The sequence below is a fragment of the Camelus bactrianus genome, chromosome 9, assembly GCF_048773025.1.
Source record: "Camelus bactrianus isolate YW-2024 breed Bactrian camel chromosome 9, ASM4877302v1, whole genome shotgun sequence".
Lineage (NCBI taxonomy): Eukaryota > Metazoa > Chordata > Mammalia > Artiodactyla > Camelidae > Camelus > Camelus bactrianus.
The window spans coordinates 73,392,755-73,411,525 of NC_133547.1; the positions used below are offsets into that span (position 1 = coordinate 73,392,755).

General features: G+C 40.8%; 1 protein-coding gene and 1 pseudogene across 15 annotated transcripts in view; both read left to right on the forward strand.

Moving 5' to 3' along the window:
- The window catches only part of LOC141578737 (MFS-type transporter SLC18B1-like), a 489,075-nt pseudogene that overhangs the window by 381,425 nt on the left and 88,879 nt on the right, over positions 1-18,771 (forward strand).
- The window catches only part of TOX3 (TOX high mobility group box family member 3), a 352,097-nt gene that overhangs the window by 296,567 nt on the left and 36,759 nt on the right, over positions 1-18,771 (forward strand). The window lies entirely within an intron of this gene.

Here is an 18,771-nt window from a genome sequence, read left to right on the forward strand (position 1 = left end):
ACCAATAAATGTTACTAGGAACATGGTCTGTCTTTTAGGTGGTTTGACAACCAGAGAGATTTGGGAAAGCGGGTCCGGAGCAGTGAGTACTCACTTTTCTTTCACTAGCAAGGTGTTCGATAATTGTTAGTGGGCGGTCACATGGCGAGTCTCCGTATCTTCTGCAGAAATGAGTTTTGAAGACAAAATCAGGCATCAGGGAATTGCATTTGAGGAGCTAAGAGGCTCTTGGTTTCCAGAAGTACTTTCTGCACGCCACTTCTTTGAAGAGCGTATTATGATGTCTTCATCATATGATGTAAAAGGGGTTTCTTCACATCTCATCGGCTGATGGTCAGCAGTCCCGTAAGGTCTGCATCAATATTATCTCCATCGTCTAGGTGAGGAAACCAGAGCTGAGAATATTTAAGGAACTTAAAAGGAGCTTACAGAAACCCCAGCTGGTGGGTGGGATTTGAACCCACGTCCCTCCAACTGCAAACCCATGCCCTCTTCAACCACAGTAGGCAGTAATCCTGTTTTTAGGAGAACCTTCTCCCTGGAAGAGCTGTTAACCACCTCTCCCTGTGTGGTGCTGAGCAGGTTGCTGTCATCAGCGAGCTAATTACACCTTGTTGGCCATTTGGCATAAACTCTTACACACGCTGGCGCACGACACAGGTGAATGGTTTGTCACAGGAAAGCACGCAGGCTGAAAAAGCTTCCTTTCTCCTCCAGCGTGATATAACCAAGTTAGTGAAATAACTTTGCATCTGACGTAAGAGTACTGAATAAATATTTAAATTGATGGATGGATTGAGAGAGTCATGTGACCAGATACAAGTGAGCGTAATACAAACAACATGTGAGTGTTGAGAGGTGATTTTCGGTGGATGTTTTTATTCGAGAGATGGATTTGATCAGAGATTTGAAGGACAAGACAGACACAGAATGATCTAAGTCATGTCCGACCACTGAGATGGCCTCAGAAGTTATGAGGAGATGAGCGAATAGGAGATGGTGATCCAGTCAGAACAGCCTAAAAGCTGTGAAAAACAGACCCCAGATGTATAGTGAGGGACGTAATGGAGGCGTATTTCTTGTTCACTCTGTGCAGTTCCGCGTTGGTCTAGTTGTCCATGAAGCCAGGCTGGTGTAGGCTCCCCCATCTTTAAAAACATTTTTTTTAATTGAAGTATAGTTGGTTTACAATATTGTGTTAATTTCTGGGGTACATGGTATGTTTCAATTATACATATATGTTCCTTTTCATATTCTTCTCCATTATAGGCTGTTAACAAGATATTGAATGCAGTTCCCTGTGCTACTCAGTAGGACCTTGTTGTTTATCTGTTTTATATACAGCAGTTTGTATCTGCAAATCCCAAACTCCCAGTTTATTTCTCCACCCCCACCACTGAACATGTTTGTTTTTTATGTCTGTGAGCCTGTTTCTGTTTTGTTAATAAGTTCATTTGTGTCATTTTTTTAGATTTCATATGTAAGTGATATTATATGGTAGTTTTCTTTCTCTTTATGGGCTGCTTCACTTAGTATGACTATCTCCAGGTCTACCCATATTGCTGCAAATGGCATTATTCCTTTCTTTTTTATGGCTGAGTAGTATTCATATATATATATATATATATATATATATATATATATATATATATATATATATATATATATACCACATCTTCTTTATTTAGTTGTCTTCTTTTAAGTGCCAACAACCAGCTGGGATAGAAGCAAAAGTAGAAGGTGGAGAAGCCATGCTTATTTCTATACTGCTTTGGCCCAAAGCAACACACATTCTGTCTGCTCACACTGTAGTGGCGAGAGCATGGGTGAGCACTAGTCCTATGGCCCGGCCAATAATCCTACACTGTGGAGAGAGGAGCCTGACTTTTAGGTAATAATTGGCTAGAGCTGCCACATGTGAGAAGAAGATTTGTTTGCTAGTCTTAGAGGGGTCTTCGGGGAGTTGGAGGAAGAGATGATCAAATTATTATTCTCAAAATTGTGTGTAGAAGGGTTATAAGGGAGCTTGGGATTATCAGTCGGAAAATATCTGCTCCTGAGATGGAAAATTCAAACCTTTCAATGTGGGTGAAGATAAACGTGTAAAGAGCATGTGCCTCCAGGAAGTTAGAAACACTGAAAAGGCACCTGAAGGATTGACATTGGCTTTAGGGGGTGTGGCAATGAGGGGAGAGCTTGTGTGGTTGATTGTGGGCTTACATGGCGAAGACTTTGGGAAACAATTACCATCCTCCTGCCCAATAAAAGGGGTGATTTTGAAGGAAAGGGGGGAGGTTTCACGAGATAGAAGCAGACACTGGGTATTTGGATGAGAACGTACATTGTCTAAACAAGACAGTTTTAAAGAAGATTCTGAGATGGACTGGGATGAAAATAAAGAAATTGGGGACATTTTCTTGGGAGAAAAAGAGCGGTTGGGAAGGACGAAAGGGAGTATTAGGAGTGGTCAAATATTTATAACCGAGTGTCTCTCTTTCTTCTTGCCAGTAAGTAATTCTCTTCAGATGATATTTGGCATAAAATGTGCTTTACGGCTTCTCATCACCCTGCAGTTTATTTATGCATTTATTTTTTTAACCTCTCCTGGGAACTCATCACTACCACTTTTATGTTCTGGTCCAATTTATGGATATGCTGAACTTGAATAAAAACTGTAGCTCTCATTTTCCAAAGAGTCTGAGAGGAAGAGGGTGGATGTACATGTGGGTGGGGGTGTGTGTGTGTGTGTGGATGTGTGTCCAAGGCTAAATATTTCTTTTTTTTTTCAAATTGACATATAGTCAGTTTACAACGTTGTGTCAATTCTGATGTACAGCATAATGTTTGAGCCATACATACACATACACATACATATATTCCTTTCCCATTCTTTTTCATTACTAAATATTTCTTAACATTACCTTACATTTATTTCTCTCTTTTACATTATTCTGCACACATTGACTAGAATATTGTCCCAAAGTCTTATTTCCTTTGCCCCATTTATAAGTCACTGGTTTCAGTTGCCTCTGCCTTTTGCAGAAAGGGAGTCCTTTGCAGGTGTGAGTATTAACGAAGCAGAGAGAAGCTCACTTCTGTCCACTTGTTCTGTGTTCAGTGAAAGTACAAAGTCCATGTTTGTTTCACTTGTAAGTATAAAGGGGAAAAACCCACCTGTTTTGCCTTCAGAAAAGTTCTTTTGATCTGACTGTTCTCAGAACCGAAGCTGGGGTGAACTTGTTTTTTTTTTCAGTTGGGTTGTCTGATCTACCTTGTGCCTCTCATGAAAACAAAATTGGGAGTTGAAAGAGTCTACTCTTGAGGAAGAAAAAATAAAGACGCTTTTCATCATCCTGCATAGCAGAAGCAAAGATATGGCCTTTCATTTTTCTTGTCATATCTGAAAACACCTGGTAACGTTCGGAGCCCTGCCTCTATTGGGAAGGGGACAAGTGACTTAGTTTTGATTGGCCATCTGTCTTAGGTCCCAGACACAGTGTGTGAAAATTCAGTTCTTCATGAATGTTCTATATAAAAGGAAAGTGAAGGCATTTTTGTGTAGTTTTAAAAGTGACCAACAGCAAGAGCACCATTAAGAAGTTTTTAAAATATTGCCAAAGTAATTTGGTACCAAGATTCATGTCACAGATCCATTTGGAGAAATAGATCTAATTTGCAAAGCCTGGAACAACTGAGGGAATAATAGTCCAAGACCAGCCTCTGTCATGACAAGGGGACCCAGCAGAACTGTTCAGACTGGAATTCTTTAAAAGCCAGACTTCCTCTGGCTCCTGGAAATGTGGCGTGTAGCCCGGAAGGCAGCTTAGCACGTGGCCGAGGGTGCCTACTTTCATGAGAACCAAGAAAGTTTCTGAAAAATTACTATAGAACATTGAAATATACTGCTGGGTCATCTTCTGATTTTTTTATATGAAACCTCAACCAAAGCATCTGTCTAGTGTCCACTCTCTAAGGACGGAGATCACTCCATTGGTGACCTCATGGAGTCATTTATTCATTTATGCAGGAAATACTTAACTCCCATCAAGTCCCACACTGTGTGTCCATCCAATACTTAGAACAAAATAGTAAAAAGGGATGCAATACCTTTGTGACATTCACAATCAGGGGTGGGTCAAGTACATCCGTCAAATAATTATTCCAAATATGTAAAAAGTTGTAACTCTGAAGCTCAAGCAACATCAGACATGGCACAAACACAGCATCCAGTAAATTTTGAGCTCTTGTAAGTATTACATAGTAAGTCCTACACTGGTGCTGCACCCAAATGAAAAACTTTGTCCCCACTTTTTTAACACAAATTCGAGGGGCTAGTAGGCATCTTCAGCTATGCAATAAGATAGTGAGTCTCCTGGAGGGGCTTAAAGCCTAATTAGGAAGAAGGATGAAGAAACCAGTCCCACTCAGTGTGAAAGACACTCTCCTGTCATGGTTGGATGGTATGAAGAAGGGGCACTTCTAGGAGAGAGACTGGCAGAACTTAGAAGTGAAAGATCAGAGAGAAGTTAAGGGGGTGAGGTTGCCAGTGGCGAAGAGTGGCAGAAGGGAATGAGGCTGTATATAGATAAGGCGATGTAGACTTGTGAGTGGCCCATTCCCCCTACCGATGAAAGGACTTTGTAATCAGTAAGCTGTGGGCATGATCAGAGTTCCATTTTAAAAGGCTAACCCCACCGAGAACTGGTGAAGTAAATGATGCTGGAGCCATGCCTTGGTGTACGGTGTGGCTGTTAAAAATCATGTCTTGGAATATAATGGCGAGGACAATGGTTATGGAATATCTTTAAGTTTAAAAAGTGTATTAAACATATACTTTGATCCCAATTTTGTTTTAGCAATTATACATGTTGCAGAGAGGAAAAAACAAAAAAGATGGGAAAATATTAGGCCAAAATATTGAATGATTGAACGGTCATATTATGGGTTACGGGGTGAGACATGCTTTTTCTGTTAGTCATATTTTTCAGTATCTTCTTTTTTTTTTTTTTTTAACAATGTAACAAAAAGGCTACTTAGAAGAGAAACTGAGAGAAAGGTAACTCTAGATGCTGTGTGGAGGATGAATTAGAAAGAAGCTGGAATCTGAGTAGGCCTGGTAGGATTGACATTGCTGTTAGAAGAAGCAATGTGAAAAATGCTGGAGAGCTGAGGACCTGATGCGGAAGATGAGAGAGGATCAGAGGTGATGTTTGGGGAGGGAAATATGCCTGAGATGGGTAAGGTAATCCCTGCACTGGATATGTTGAATTTGAGTTGTTGGTAAGACATTCATAGTGATATTCAGTAGGAGCTGGAAAATTGCAACTCAGTACAATAACAGATATTTAGCTGGAAGAGTGTTGGTGGTGGTCGATGCATTGGATGTGATGCATTATCAGAGCGTGTGTTAAGAAGAAACTGAGAAATCTTCAGGAGAGTAAGAAAACTGGCTAAGAGTAACTGTTTCCAAATGAAAATACTCTTTCAAAAAGGGAATGGTTGAAAGTGTCAGGGGAGTGAAAGAGATCATTTGAGACAGAGATGCTACAGGGAGGTGTCCGTGGGGTTTGGTCTTTGGGATTCCATGGTAGACTTCATGGTAGTTCATTAAATAGAGGAAGACAGATTGCAGGAGCTTCAGGAGAGAATGAAAGATCAAGGTGTGGAGATGGAATCTGGGTTAATGGGGAGGGGAAAGGAAGGGAGATTAACATGAGGGGGGCTTGAGTGGTCTTTGCTTCCCCTTCCCCTCAAGGATTCGAACATTTTTATACGTGCACGGAGGAGGCGTGAAGTGGCAAAAGTTGAAGAATCAAACAAGAGGTAAATTGATAGCACGAAGTCTGGGTGGGAGTAGGATTTAGAGTTGAGGCAGATGAACACGTTTTCCTTGGCAAAAGAAGGAAAAGGAAAAGGATTTAAAGGTGCTGGTTTCAGGGCGAGAGTTGAAGAATTCGCTTGATGGCCTCTGCTTTTGTTGGTAAGGGACAAAGTTCTCTAGCGGAGGAGTGGGTGAGGACTGGCAGAACTGCTCTGGGAAGTGGGTCCACAGAGTTACAAAGGATTGCTAATAATATAATACACCTAACAATATAGAGGTCACACCTGTTGGGGGAGAGAGATGTTTGGTGCTCGTGTGTCCATAGTCCTTTGTCTGTGTGTGTATGTATAGTCCCTAAGGAAGGCTCTGTATATATTTGCTGAACAAATGAGTCAATCATTGTAGATTTGCCAGCGATTTGGGGGACTCTATTTCCTGGAACCCCAGTAATGCACCAAGATTTGATTCCTTTTTACTTATTATGCTGTACTTTTGTGACCTGGGTTTTCTTTCTTTTCAGTTGGTGTTTTCTCTTCCACTAAAAAAAAAAAGTTCATGTGAGAGTGAAAATTTAAATCCAAATGCTTATGGTGTCCCTTCTATGGGTAAAGCATTGTATGTAGCTGGTCTTACCAAAGAGTCATAGGGGACAAGATGGTCCTTGACCTTCAAGAGCTTCCAATGTGGTTGGGGGATGTGGGTGATAGGATAAAGCGTAGAAAGAATCCATCATTATCAGCAAATGCTGAGCATCATAAAATAGATGGGAGGGAAGAGCTCTGAAGATTCCAAAGAGGAGAATGACTCTGGTGACCTAAGCTGAGAAGGGTTCCTGCAGGAGAGGTGGTGTTTGCATTGCATTTTGATGAATGCATGGAATTTCAACAGGAGGCCTCACTAGCTGGGGGCAGGGATGTGTTGGGATGCAGTGAAATGGAGCAGCATTTCAGATGGAGGAGATGGCCTGAAGCTGGGAAAGTGTGGGATGTGTTCAAGAAAGAAGACATACACCAGGAGGCTACATATGGAGAAAGTACAGTCAGTTGGTTACTCATTTTCAAGTTTGGGGACCTGGAAGTTCATCTTTTCCTTACTTAATAGAGCTGGCCAACCTCAGATGAAAGGGGAAAGATTCAAGGTAGATGAATTTCTTTCTTTATACATATCAGAACCAGGGGGGAAATTCATTTTCTCTGTTCATCACTGAATTTTTAATTCCAAAAATTACAGACCTGTAGGAATTCTTACTACTTGCTGTTTAGACAAACTGTCAGTTTAAAAGTGCCCCAACATCAACATTTGTCAAAACCAAATTGCTTGGTGAGAAATGGTTTCCAAGTTATTAGAAGTGTCCTCAAATTTCCAGTTAGTATTTCATGCGTTAACTTTACAAAACCTAATCTGTTTCTCTTGCTTTTAAAACAATATTGAGAAGAGGTGACAATGGCGAGTTCCGGGCTTCCAAATTTGATCTCCCAGAGCCGGAAACAGTCCTCTTAAGCCTTCTTCTAGATGCCATTTTCTTCTGAGCACATCTGGATAATTCCTCATATTTAAGGGTGTGGGTGAGTAAAGCTGGAGATGAGAGATATCTCTTGCTCCATTACGTGTATATTTAATTTTGAACTACCCCTATTTTAGAGTTGAGTATTGAGGTAAAATCAGTCTGCAGTACCTTTTAATGTGTGACATTTCCCAGCCCTGAAAGCGTATTGGGAAAACTCGTTTTCCTCCCTTTTGCCACCACTCCCGATGAAGGGGATGCCTTTCCGTCTCCTCTTCTGTCGCCTCTGACTCAGCTGCTCTGGTGGGGAGAGGGATGGGAATTAGAGAAGTAGGCATGGGACTGCTGTGAGCTTATCGCCACCAAAAACCAGCAGTTTCTGGGCCGCATGGCTCTTCCAGCTCATTGGCAAACAAGGCATATTCACTAATCCCCAAAGATTCATCTTCTGCTTTATTATAGGAAAAATCTTCTTTTATCCATTTGTTCTAAGGGATTTTCCATTACAGACATTTTTGGACCCTGTTTACCTATCGAGGGATAATTTATATGCTAAGGACATAATGCTTCTTATTTTTTTCTCCCATAACAAATCAAAATCTTAGGATGGGCACTCATCACATACATACATATAATTAATTAATTAATTAATTACAGCATTGATCTGACAACGTTAATTAACTTTCACCGTATTTTCTCTATATAAGTAAAATCTTCCTTAGCCACAGCACTCCCTGCAGCTCCTTCACTTTTCTCCTTCCCAAACCGGAGTTGAGTATTTGAGTTTCTTTTGGACAAGGTTCCTGATCATCGCGTGTGAGGGCAGCTGGTACCTCCCTTCCCTCGTATTTCTGCCCGGCGCCTTTTGTGAACGGCGAAGTGTCTTGGTGCCTCTCAATCCAACAGATGTATTTCAGCTTCATTGTACTTGTGGCTTTTGCAGTATTTAACGGGATCCATCCGTCTCTTCTTATTGAAGTTTCTCTTGATGTCTGGAATCCCACCCTCTCCAGGCTGTCCTTCTACAACCCTTGCTACTCTTTCCTAGGCTCCTTTGCCAAGTCAGTGTCCTGGTTGTTAAATATTGGAGTTTGCTCAAGGTTCTGTTCTAGACCTCTTGTGTTTCCAGTCTCATTCACATCCATGGCTCCATCTAATATCTGCACCCATGAGTCTTGCAAAGATTGTCACCAAAAAAGTCTCTCTGTTCCAGGCCTTCCTATAAACTACAGATTTTTTTTGGTCCCTCAATCCCAACACATTTAAAATGCATCTGTGATTCAGCCTACTCCCTCCGCCCCCAACCCCACTGCCGAGACTGGTTCTGTTCAGCATCCCCTGTTTGGATGAATGGCAATGCCACCCATCCAGTCACGCAAGCCCCAGACCTTGCCATCTTCCTTGGCAGCAGCCCCTTCTCCCTCACCCTGTCTCAACGCATCATCCAGTCCAGGAGAAGTCCCTGGAATCCATCTACTACTCAGCTTTCCCCATCTTTACTCTCTACTCCTGCCATTCCTCCCTGAGTTCATGCTGCTGTCACCTCTCATCTGGTCTGTTGCAATATTTTCCTTCTGGTCTACCAGCACCTATGCTAATCCATTCTGTACCCTGTATACTTCTTCATGGCATATTTCACAGGTGAAGTCTCACCAAATAATTTCTGTCATCATTTAATTGCTATCTTACCTCCCTGCTCTGGGCTATATGCTACATGGAAGACAGGACCATCTGTTTGGGCTCATGTTGTAGTCTCAGTATTTTAGCAAACTCCCTGGCACATAGATGTTATCAGAATATATTTGTTGTAAGAAGGAGCAAATGAATGAACAGCAAAAATTGATCATTGCTGTTTCTTATTATCAGTATTTTTATTTATGTGCGTTGTGCTGACTGAGATGAGGAAAATCCTTCTTGAGCAATTCCATTGTAAATATATTTTTTTTTCTGGTTACAGAACTAGTAAGTGCTAATTTTAGATAACATTTAAAAAAAGAAGAAGAAAAAATTATTTCACACTGTATATGGTTTTGAATCATGGTTTTCTATTAAACCATGATCATTTTCCTATGTCATTAAAACCACTTTAGGATTGTTTAAAAGAAAATCCACAAATTTAGACATACAGCCTTTCTAGAATGTCTATATATGATGCAATATCATTCTTGGAAAGAGCTTGTTTGATGAAGTTTCTCAACACTGTTGGAGTTCATAAGGTTTGATGAGTATTAGACTCCCCTTAAAATATATTACGTTTGTATTTTATTAATATTAAAACAATATTAAGATATTGTTTATTGTAAAAAATATGTTTTCTACTTCAGTACAACTGCTACTTTGTAAAGCTCTGTGTTGTCATCTGGTCCTTCCATCATTCAGATTTCTCAAGACCAGGGTGAAGATTCCTTGGTCAATATGTGTCACAAAGCAACATTCGTGTGGTTCCAGATGACCACCTACAGCATCCATTTCAGATTCTACCATTAGAAATTAAATCTGAATGTTGTGTTAATTTCTGGTGTACAGTATAGTGATTCGGTTATACATATATATATTCCTTTTCATACTGTTTTTCATTATAGGCTATTACAAGGTATTGAATATAGTTTCCTGTGCTGTACAGTAGGACCTTATTATTTATCTGTTTTATATATAATAGTGTGTATCTGCTAATCCTGAACTCCCGATTTATCCCTCCCCACCTCCTTTCCTCCCTGGTAATACAGCATTGTAAATCGACTATACTTCAGTTTAAAAAAAAAAAAAGGAAGGAAGGAAGGGAGGGAGGAAAAACAAAGAAATTAAATCTCATCTCTTTGGTAAAGTTACTTCCCTTGTGTTAAAAACTTCTCTGACTAGTAGAGGAAGCAACTTTAAAAAACTTTTGCCCAGCAGTAGAGAGACAACAGGTGAGAGTTTCCTTATAGCTCTCACTTTGGAAAGGCACGTGTGGGGACTTTATAGCTGTTCAGTGCCGGAATGAGATGAACACTTGGTGTTTTCTCAGCCCTTCTCTTCTGGTCAATGCAAGGGTCAAGAACTTTGACTTAATAGAACACATTTCCTGTTATCTCTGGAGGGTTTATGTTTCCCTGGAGAAGTATGATCTTTTATGTTGAGAATTTCCCTGCTATATGTACCCTTCCCCCTGCCCCCAAGTTGTGCATTACGATAGGCAGTTTCACCTCTTTATAATCTGATGAAAATCATTCAAACATGATGAAAGTGAAAGTTCCGGAGATAGGCGTAGTTTTTGAGGGTGAGATCTTTCTGTGCGTGCTTGCTTTTGGCGTGGAGTGTTTGGACAGCACAGTGTAGGAAGCAGCTCATGGCCAGCACCAGATGAACGTCCCTCAAGGAGTCTTGTTAACTTATCTCCGGAGCCTTATTATACAGGGTTTATTTTCAATGTTAATCTGGATGTGAAGGCAGCTGCAGTTCTTTTAAAAAAAAATCATACGCTAAATTATTTTTATTATGGCCAAAAGAAATTTATAGTTAGGTTCTATAGATAGATCTTACTTCTCCCCTCCTTTATAGAATATGTGGTAATTTTTCCTTTGTGCCATATATATTCTTCCACTAGTAGCAATGAGAAAAAAAATTCTCTTTCTAGGAATAAATGGAGTCAGTATAGGTTGATAAATATGTACATTTTATATAAGAGTCACTGTAAATAAGGTGCTAGCATTTTATTTTAAAGCCAAGTAGTTTATCTTTTAAAAAAAAAAGTTTCTAAGCAAAAATTTCCTCCTCCAATAGGTTGCATTTTAACTGTGGCATAGCAAGAGGATTAGTAAATTTTTAGATAGGATGTACATACTGTTTTTAGTTTACAATGTAGCCTAGCTAATATCCCTTTGTGATTGTTTTAAGATTTTTTTCATGTTTTACCTCCTTCTTGGTCACTTTTGCATGTACAGCTTGATATAATTTGCCTTCATATAGTTGAGTCACTCTTCTGGAATAGAATTTGGATTTTGCTGAAGTGAGTAAAATTTGATATGTGATTTAAAAAGAGCTGCTTACAAATTGCTGTATAATCATATCTTTTTAAGTCCATGCAAGGAAATGTTAAGGTAATCTTGAATGTATTGGTATAAAATGACTGTTTGGGACTCTTAAGAATAAAATGCCTCCCTTAGTTAGGAATTCTTAAATTCATGGTTATTTTATGTAAAATGCTAAAATACGTTTGAGCTATACACCAGATTAACCTTGACATCTTGACTGAATTCCATGATTTGTCTTCAGGATGAAAGCCAACAGCTCCTACTTTGAAGGGATTTTATTTTATGGCTATGTTTAAGAAACCATTAGCCTCATACTCAAACTAATTAAAATATAGGTCTAGGAGAAAAAAAAAAACCTCCTTTAAAAGTAAATAAAAGATATAAAATCTTAAGTTATGGATTTCAGACTAGTTGTTTGGAAGGAATGTAATTTCCCTCCCTCCTGCCCCAAGACCTTATCAGAAGTGGGGTTTAGAGTCTCGTGTGAGCCCTTTCCTAGTAAAAGATTTTAGATAAATAAGCAAACATAGCTGGTAGGATACAGAGAACTAATGAAAGCTATACGATCACCCATCTGGTAAAAAGTTGTCCCTGCAGCATTCAAGCAATCATAAAATCACAGAAAAAATGTATGTAATCAAGATATTCTTGCAGTGTGAGCAAAAACTCCCTGCCCTGCGCTGTGAAACACTAGCCCTGACAAGTTTCCGTAGCCAGAACAGTACCAGGGGGTTCGCACACTCTTAAAATTTCTTATCAAATATCTCAGACTTGCTCTTAAACTTCTGGAAATGATAGATGCGAATTAACAGACATTCCCAGACCTCACAGGTAAGCCTGTCTGATTTAAATGGTCATGGATTGTGTGTGCTGGTGAACTCTTATCACTCGTGATTTTTGAGTTAAGTAGGCTACCAGTGTTTGGTGTGTCACATATGACTGACAGTGGAAAATAAACACAGTTAAGTCACATCATTCTTCGGGAAGAGTTTATAGGTTTTTTGGCTCTCTTTTCAGTGTTAGCCTTAGAATGTGTTCAACTATTTCTGTTTCTTGACTTATTCGAAAACAGGATAAAAAGGCGCAACTGAGTATTTATCTAAGTGGAAAGCTTCAGCGCTGACAACCAACTAGTTGACACATATTTGAAACACATCTCAGATAATCCCTAATTGCAGTCAATAATCTTATAAGTACATAGATCCGATGTCAGCATAATGCCCACTTGAAAAAAACACTGATTGTGTTTGAATGGTGTAGAAGCAATAATCCTGTGATATTTATTTTAAAAAAAACTTTAAATAGCTTTTGTTGATGCTTAATGTATGAATTGATCTCCGTCAGGACTGCGTAGTCTCGGCGCTATCGGCATTTTGGACAGGATAATTTTTTTGTCTTGGGAGCTGCTCTGTGCATTGGAGGCTGTTTAGCAACACCCCTCGCTTTTACCCGCTAGATGCTGGAAGCCGTGACAATAAAAAAATCTCTCTAGACATGATCAGATGTGCCCTGGGGTTGGGGTGCAAAATTTCCCCGGTGGAGAATCACTGATCTGTATACCTGTATATTTATATATCTAGGTATCTATAAGCTTTATCTGCATCTCTCTATTAGCATATTTGTTTTGGGCACCTGAACATTATATGATATGGCTTAAGAGCATTACATTTTATACTTGAGAGATCAAAGAATGGAGGACAACATAGAAAGTCATTGATGTTTTGATGAAATTCACACTAAATCATAATTAGAGGGATTGGTTGAAATTAGAGAACATATGTTTACCCTTGGTTGGTAGAGTTTTGTTACTGAACTAAAGGAATGTTGTAATTAGTTAAAATGTTTTCATTTAAGAATACCGGGGAGGAACATCTTGCTTAATTTGTTGTTCCTTTTTTACATTTGAAATTTCACATGGTTGTGCAAAAAGGAAGGCCCAAGAGACGTACTGAGGGTATTCGGTATAAATATGTCACGTCATTAGGGACCTTAAAGTTTGTTTTCAGTGGGGAAGTCTCTAGGGTCCTCAGTCGTTTGACTGCAGCCTGAACTACAAAATCTGGCAGTACACGGAAAATAACTCAGATTTTATCTTATATGACTTTCCATTTCTATTTTGTTTTAAGGCTTGGCAATGCTTTGGCAAACCATAACGGTGGTTCACCTGAATTTGAAGTGGACTGAGTCATGTCTTTAACCACGCTTGCTATCTATGCAAGTAGCAACCCCTGGGGTTGATCCTGGGGCTGTGGCCTTATCAGTTGAGTACCTACTGTGTGCAAGGGGAGGTGCTACAGTGGCCAGTGGGCCACTTGTACAACCTCTGCCCTCAAGGGAGACAGATGCGGAAATAGACCATTTCAGCACAGTGTAATGATGGACAGACCCCCTTCAAGCTTGGAAGAGAAGAATCCAGTGCAGCCAGGGGTGGACAAGGTGGTGTCAAGGAAGGCTTTTCAAGGTGTTGTTTTCTTTTTGTTTTTTTCAGTTTTATTGAGATATAATTGACATACAACATGGTATAAGTTTAAGGTGTCCAGCATAACGATTTGACTTACATACATTATGAAATGATTATCACAGTAAGTTTCGTGAACATCTCCTACAGATACAAAATTAAAGAAATAGAAAATTTTTTTCCTAGTGGTGAGAACTCTTAGGATTTATTCTCTTAAGAACTTTCATATATAACATACAGCAGTGTTAGTTATATGTATCATATGCTGTACATTACATGCCTAGGACTTACTTATCTCATACTGGAAGTTTGTACCATTTGACCACCTTCATCCGATTCCTTCTCCCCACCCCCTAGCTCTTGTAACCACAAATCTGATCTCTTTTTCTATGAGTTTGTTTTTGAACTATAACTGACCTACAACACTGTGTTAGTTCCTGTTACACAACATAGTGATTCGGTATTTCTATACATTTCAGAGTGATCGTCATGATATGTCACCATATGAAGATATTACATTGTTACTGACTTTATTCCCCACATTTCATACCTGTGACTCATTTACTTTGCAGCTAGAAGTTTGTACCTTTTACCTTCTCCCACCTATTTCCATCCTCCTCCCAGCCCCTCCCCTCTGGCAGCCATCTCTTTGTTCTTTGTATCTGTAACTCTATTTCTGTTTCATTATGTTTGTTCATTTGTTTTGTTTTGTAGATTCACATATAAGTGATATCATACAGTATTTATCTTTCTCTGACTAATTTCACTTCGTACAATACCCTCTAGGTCCATCCATATTGTCCCAAATGGCAAGATTTCATTCTTTTTTATGGCTGAGTAGTATTCCATTGTCAATACATACCACATCTTCTTTATTCAGTCATCTATTGATGGGTACTTAGGTTGCTTCCATATCTTGGCTATTGTGAATCATGCTGGTATGAACATAAAGGGTGCATATATCTTTTCAAATTATTGTTTTCACTTTCTTCAGATAAATACCCAGCAGTGGCATTGCTGGATCATACAGTAGTTCTATTTTTAATTTTTTGATGAATCTCCATACTGTTCTCCATAGTGACTGCACCAATTTATATTCCCACCAACTGTGCATAAGGGGTCCCTTCCTTTTCTCTGCATTCCAAGGTGGTGTTTTCAGAACATCCATGAAGATGTTCTGTGCATCAGTGGATCTGTTTATTATAAACGAATTCACACTGAAGTGCCCCTGACAGATGAGGACTGTGTTGTTATTCCTCCCTGGGATATTAGAGTTTATCATGAGACACAGCCCTTTCTAAACCCAAGCAACGCACTGCTAGTAACAGAAATTTGCTTGTGAATGTCAGCTCTTTTGGAGAAGGGATAGGGGTCTTTCTGGTTCTTATGAAATCAAAGAAAGTAGCCACCTTTTCCATCCGGATTAATGGCTACTCTTGGCTCTCATTTCAGTGCTCCTCAAGAAACCAAAATAGACCAAGCACATCTAATTTACAAGTTGCTATCATTATGTAAAAGACACCCACAGTTTGCCAAATACAATGGAAGACACACAGAAAAGACGTTATTGTTACCTTCTTGAAGTTATACTCTGAATCTTATCTGGCTTATTGTCACTGGTATTCCTTCTCCTCTGTCTTTAATCTTTCCTCCACCTGCAAGCATCTGCAAGTCTCCTTTTATCCATAGAGCATGTCTAAGCTAAACCTCTCCAGAGTGCAGCCTATACTTGGTGGCTTTCATTTCAACCCTCACACTGTCCTCTCTGAAAGAATGCATGCATCCCCATTTCTGTGTCTGCCAGGCCCACTTTTTACAACATTAGACCTTGCCCAAGTAGTTTTCTCTACCAGAGTGCTCTTGTCTTGCAGGCAAGCTCCTACACATACTTCAAGACCCTACAGAAATGGCTCCTCTTATTTGAAACCTTCTGCTGGCTTTCCAGAGGGGAGTGCTTTGCATGTATCTCTAGTGTAGCACCTGTCATGTGGAGTCACACCTATCTTTTCCATTAGTGCTTTTTTTGGATAAAAAAAGTGTTAGTCATATATTTTTTACCCAGTATCTATATCGTCCCTTTTATATTGTAGGCACTTAATAAATGTTATATGAAATGTTTCAGTGATCCATTTATTTTCCCCAGATTATCACATTCCTACCTTTCTGGGCTCCTCACTCTCAACTTTCTGACATTAATCAAGTGCCTCTTCCATGTAAGACCCTTTGCTGGGGGCTCTGTCTTGTCTTACTTCTCCCCACACAGCCCAGTCCCACAGAGTATGATCCTTTCCTCCTTAGAAATGAGGAAACAAGCTCAGAGAAGTAACATGAGGCAATGTACCGGATGATGCCCAGTAGGGAAGTGGTGAAGCTGGGATTTGAACTTGGATCTCTCTGGCTCATTCGTTCCCTCAAGCATTCAGCTGCTAGACACTGAGGCCCTGCCTACTGTGGGCAGTCACTGGCCTGGGACTGGAGGAGACCACACTGAACCAGACGGATTCCTTGTCACTGTGGACTCTCCATTCTAGTGATGCAGTAAAGAGATGGGTGACTAAATGCAGTGAAGTCAGGCAGTGACAAGTCCTGTGAAGGGACATAAAGCAGGAAGATAGACATTAGACAGACCGTGAGTGTGTGTGTGTGTGTGTGTGTGTGTGTGTGTGTGTGTGTGTGTGTGTGTGTGTGAGTGAGAGAGATTGTAGCTAAGCTGGTCTGGGAGGGGACATCAAGTAGAAACCTGCACGAAGTAATGACAGAGGGGAGAGTGGTCCAGGCCGGGAGGGCAGCAGGTGCACCAGCCCAGAGAAGGGAGTGAGGAACAGCCAGGGCAGAGGCCTTCTCAAGAGGGAGTTTGGAGGAGGAACCAGCAGCCTGATGATCATGGGGGAACTTGGAGCCCTTGGACAGGAGTTGGGGTTTTACTCTAAATATCACTGGGAAGCCATTGGAGCTCTTGTAAGTAGTTAAACCCTCCTGTGCTGTCATGTGAGCCCCCACAGATTGTAAAACAGATATGCTTGGTCTGGTTTGGTTTCTGCAAGACTCTTTGAAATGTCACCTTAGCCATTAGTACAAATAGAAAAGGTGGCTTTTCGTGCACTAACCCATTTAGTTCTCAAAACCTCCAGGATGAGGCAAATGCTGCTCTTATCCCCGCATTATAGGTGGGAAAACTGAAGGCCAGGGAGACTAAACAGCTCGTGCACAATTCCACGGCTCGCAAGTCGCCCGGCTGGGGTTTGAACTTGTCCTTAAGATGGAGTTCGGTAACTTGCCTGCCATCCCATGACTAGGTGGAGCGCAAAGCCAGTTGGTCTGACTTGTGCTGAAGTGCTGTCTGTGTTTCATTCATCCAGCCATTGCCCCTGCCCAGTCTAGGCACCTGCAGCTCCACGCCCGCCTTGGTGAGTTAACTGGTCTCCCAGCTTCTGCATTTCCTGCTCCCAATCTTGTCCTCGGGGAGCTTTACCTCTCTCTCTCCCCCTCTTCCCTCCAACAAAATCCTTCATGGAGCATCCTATTTAGTACATTTCGAACTGTCTATCTGACTGGCCTTCAGGGCCCTCCAGAGCCTGGCCACCGAGCATCTCTTGCAGCTGCCCTGCCCTTCCCTCAATACCCGCACCTCCCCTGCAGCTGGACGGGTCTCTGTTTGTTCGTTGAAGGAACCCTGTGCACACTGAGGTCTGCAGCTTCGCTCAGCCCATTCCCTCTGCCTGGGACACCCCCTCCTCCTGCCTTCTTCCTTGGTTCAAGACTTGTTCCTTGGAATGGCCATCCCCTTTTGATTCCGTCTCCTAAACTTACAAGGCCATTTGTCAGTGTCCCGCACTGACCCCGCCCTTAGGTTGATAAATGTTTTTGTTCTGTCGCCCTCACTGAGCTGTCATCCCTTAAAACCAACAATCATATCTTCTGCTTCTGCTTCTTGGCATCTTCAGAAAGGTAGACACAGCCCCAACCATATCCTTTTAATTAGCATCTCATAGGTACTCAGTTAAGTGTGGGTAAGGCTTTGGGGAGGAAGAAGTAAGATAAACCATAATTACACAAAAGGTGCGGTCACTGCACAGCCTGTGACTTATCATTGGCCCCCTTTGGTGTATATTTAAGGAAAAGCAGGCCTTTTCCCATTCTCTAAATATTGGTCATGCTCGGTTGCTGGACCAGTCCCAAAGAGTGCTCCATTTTGCCAAAAAGAAAGCTGATTTGGGAAGCTTAGTATCCCCCTCTACTTCTATTTGTTTTTCTGATATTAAACAAGTGCAGTTGGGTTTGAGAGGGTGTTGGAGTTTTTTTTCTTTCTTTCTTTCTTTTTTTTTTTTCCTAGCTACTTCTAACTGGTCCAGATGGCTGTGCAATTCACAGACTCGAATATGTCCAGATCATGAAAATCCAAAGGCCTGCCTGTTTGGGTGGAGTCCATATGTTTAAGCGCTGTTGTTCCTTGTGTGGGTCCACAGACGAGTGGAAAAATCTAACAGGGGAACTCGCATTTCCTACTTGGTCCAACTTAAGATGCTTCTATTCTTCCTTCTGGTCATGAGGGGAGAGAAGGGCGCGATGGTCACCTCACAAGCGATTGCCTTTACCTCCAAGTGAGGAAGGTGAGAAGAGATTGTAAGTGATTGAACTGCGCCTTTATTACTCCGTCCTGTGCTGCGTCAGCATTTCAGTAAGATCATCATCAGATGTATGAAAAGGACTTTTTAAAGAAAGAAATTTCCACCCATTAGTCTAAAAGTACCTAGGCTCATAGTTCTCAAATATTAGTAAGTTTTAGAGTTTCTGAGAAGGTGGTTAAAAATACAGACTTTTAGAGCCTTGCTGCCTAGAGATTCTGACATAGTAAATCCAGGGTGGGGATCAGGTCACCTGCATTGTTAAACAGGCATCTGGTTATTCCGTGGTCCCTAGCACCACACTTTGAGAAACGCTGAGCTAGACCATAAAAAACAAAAATTTAAAAAAA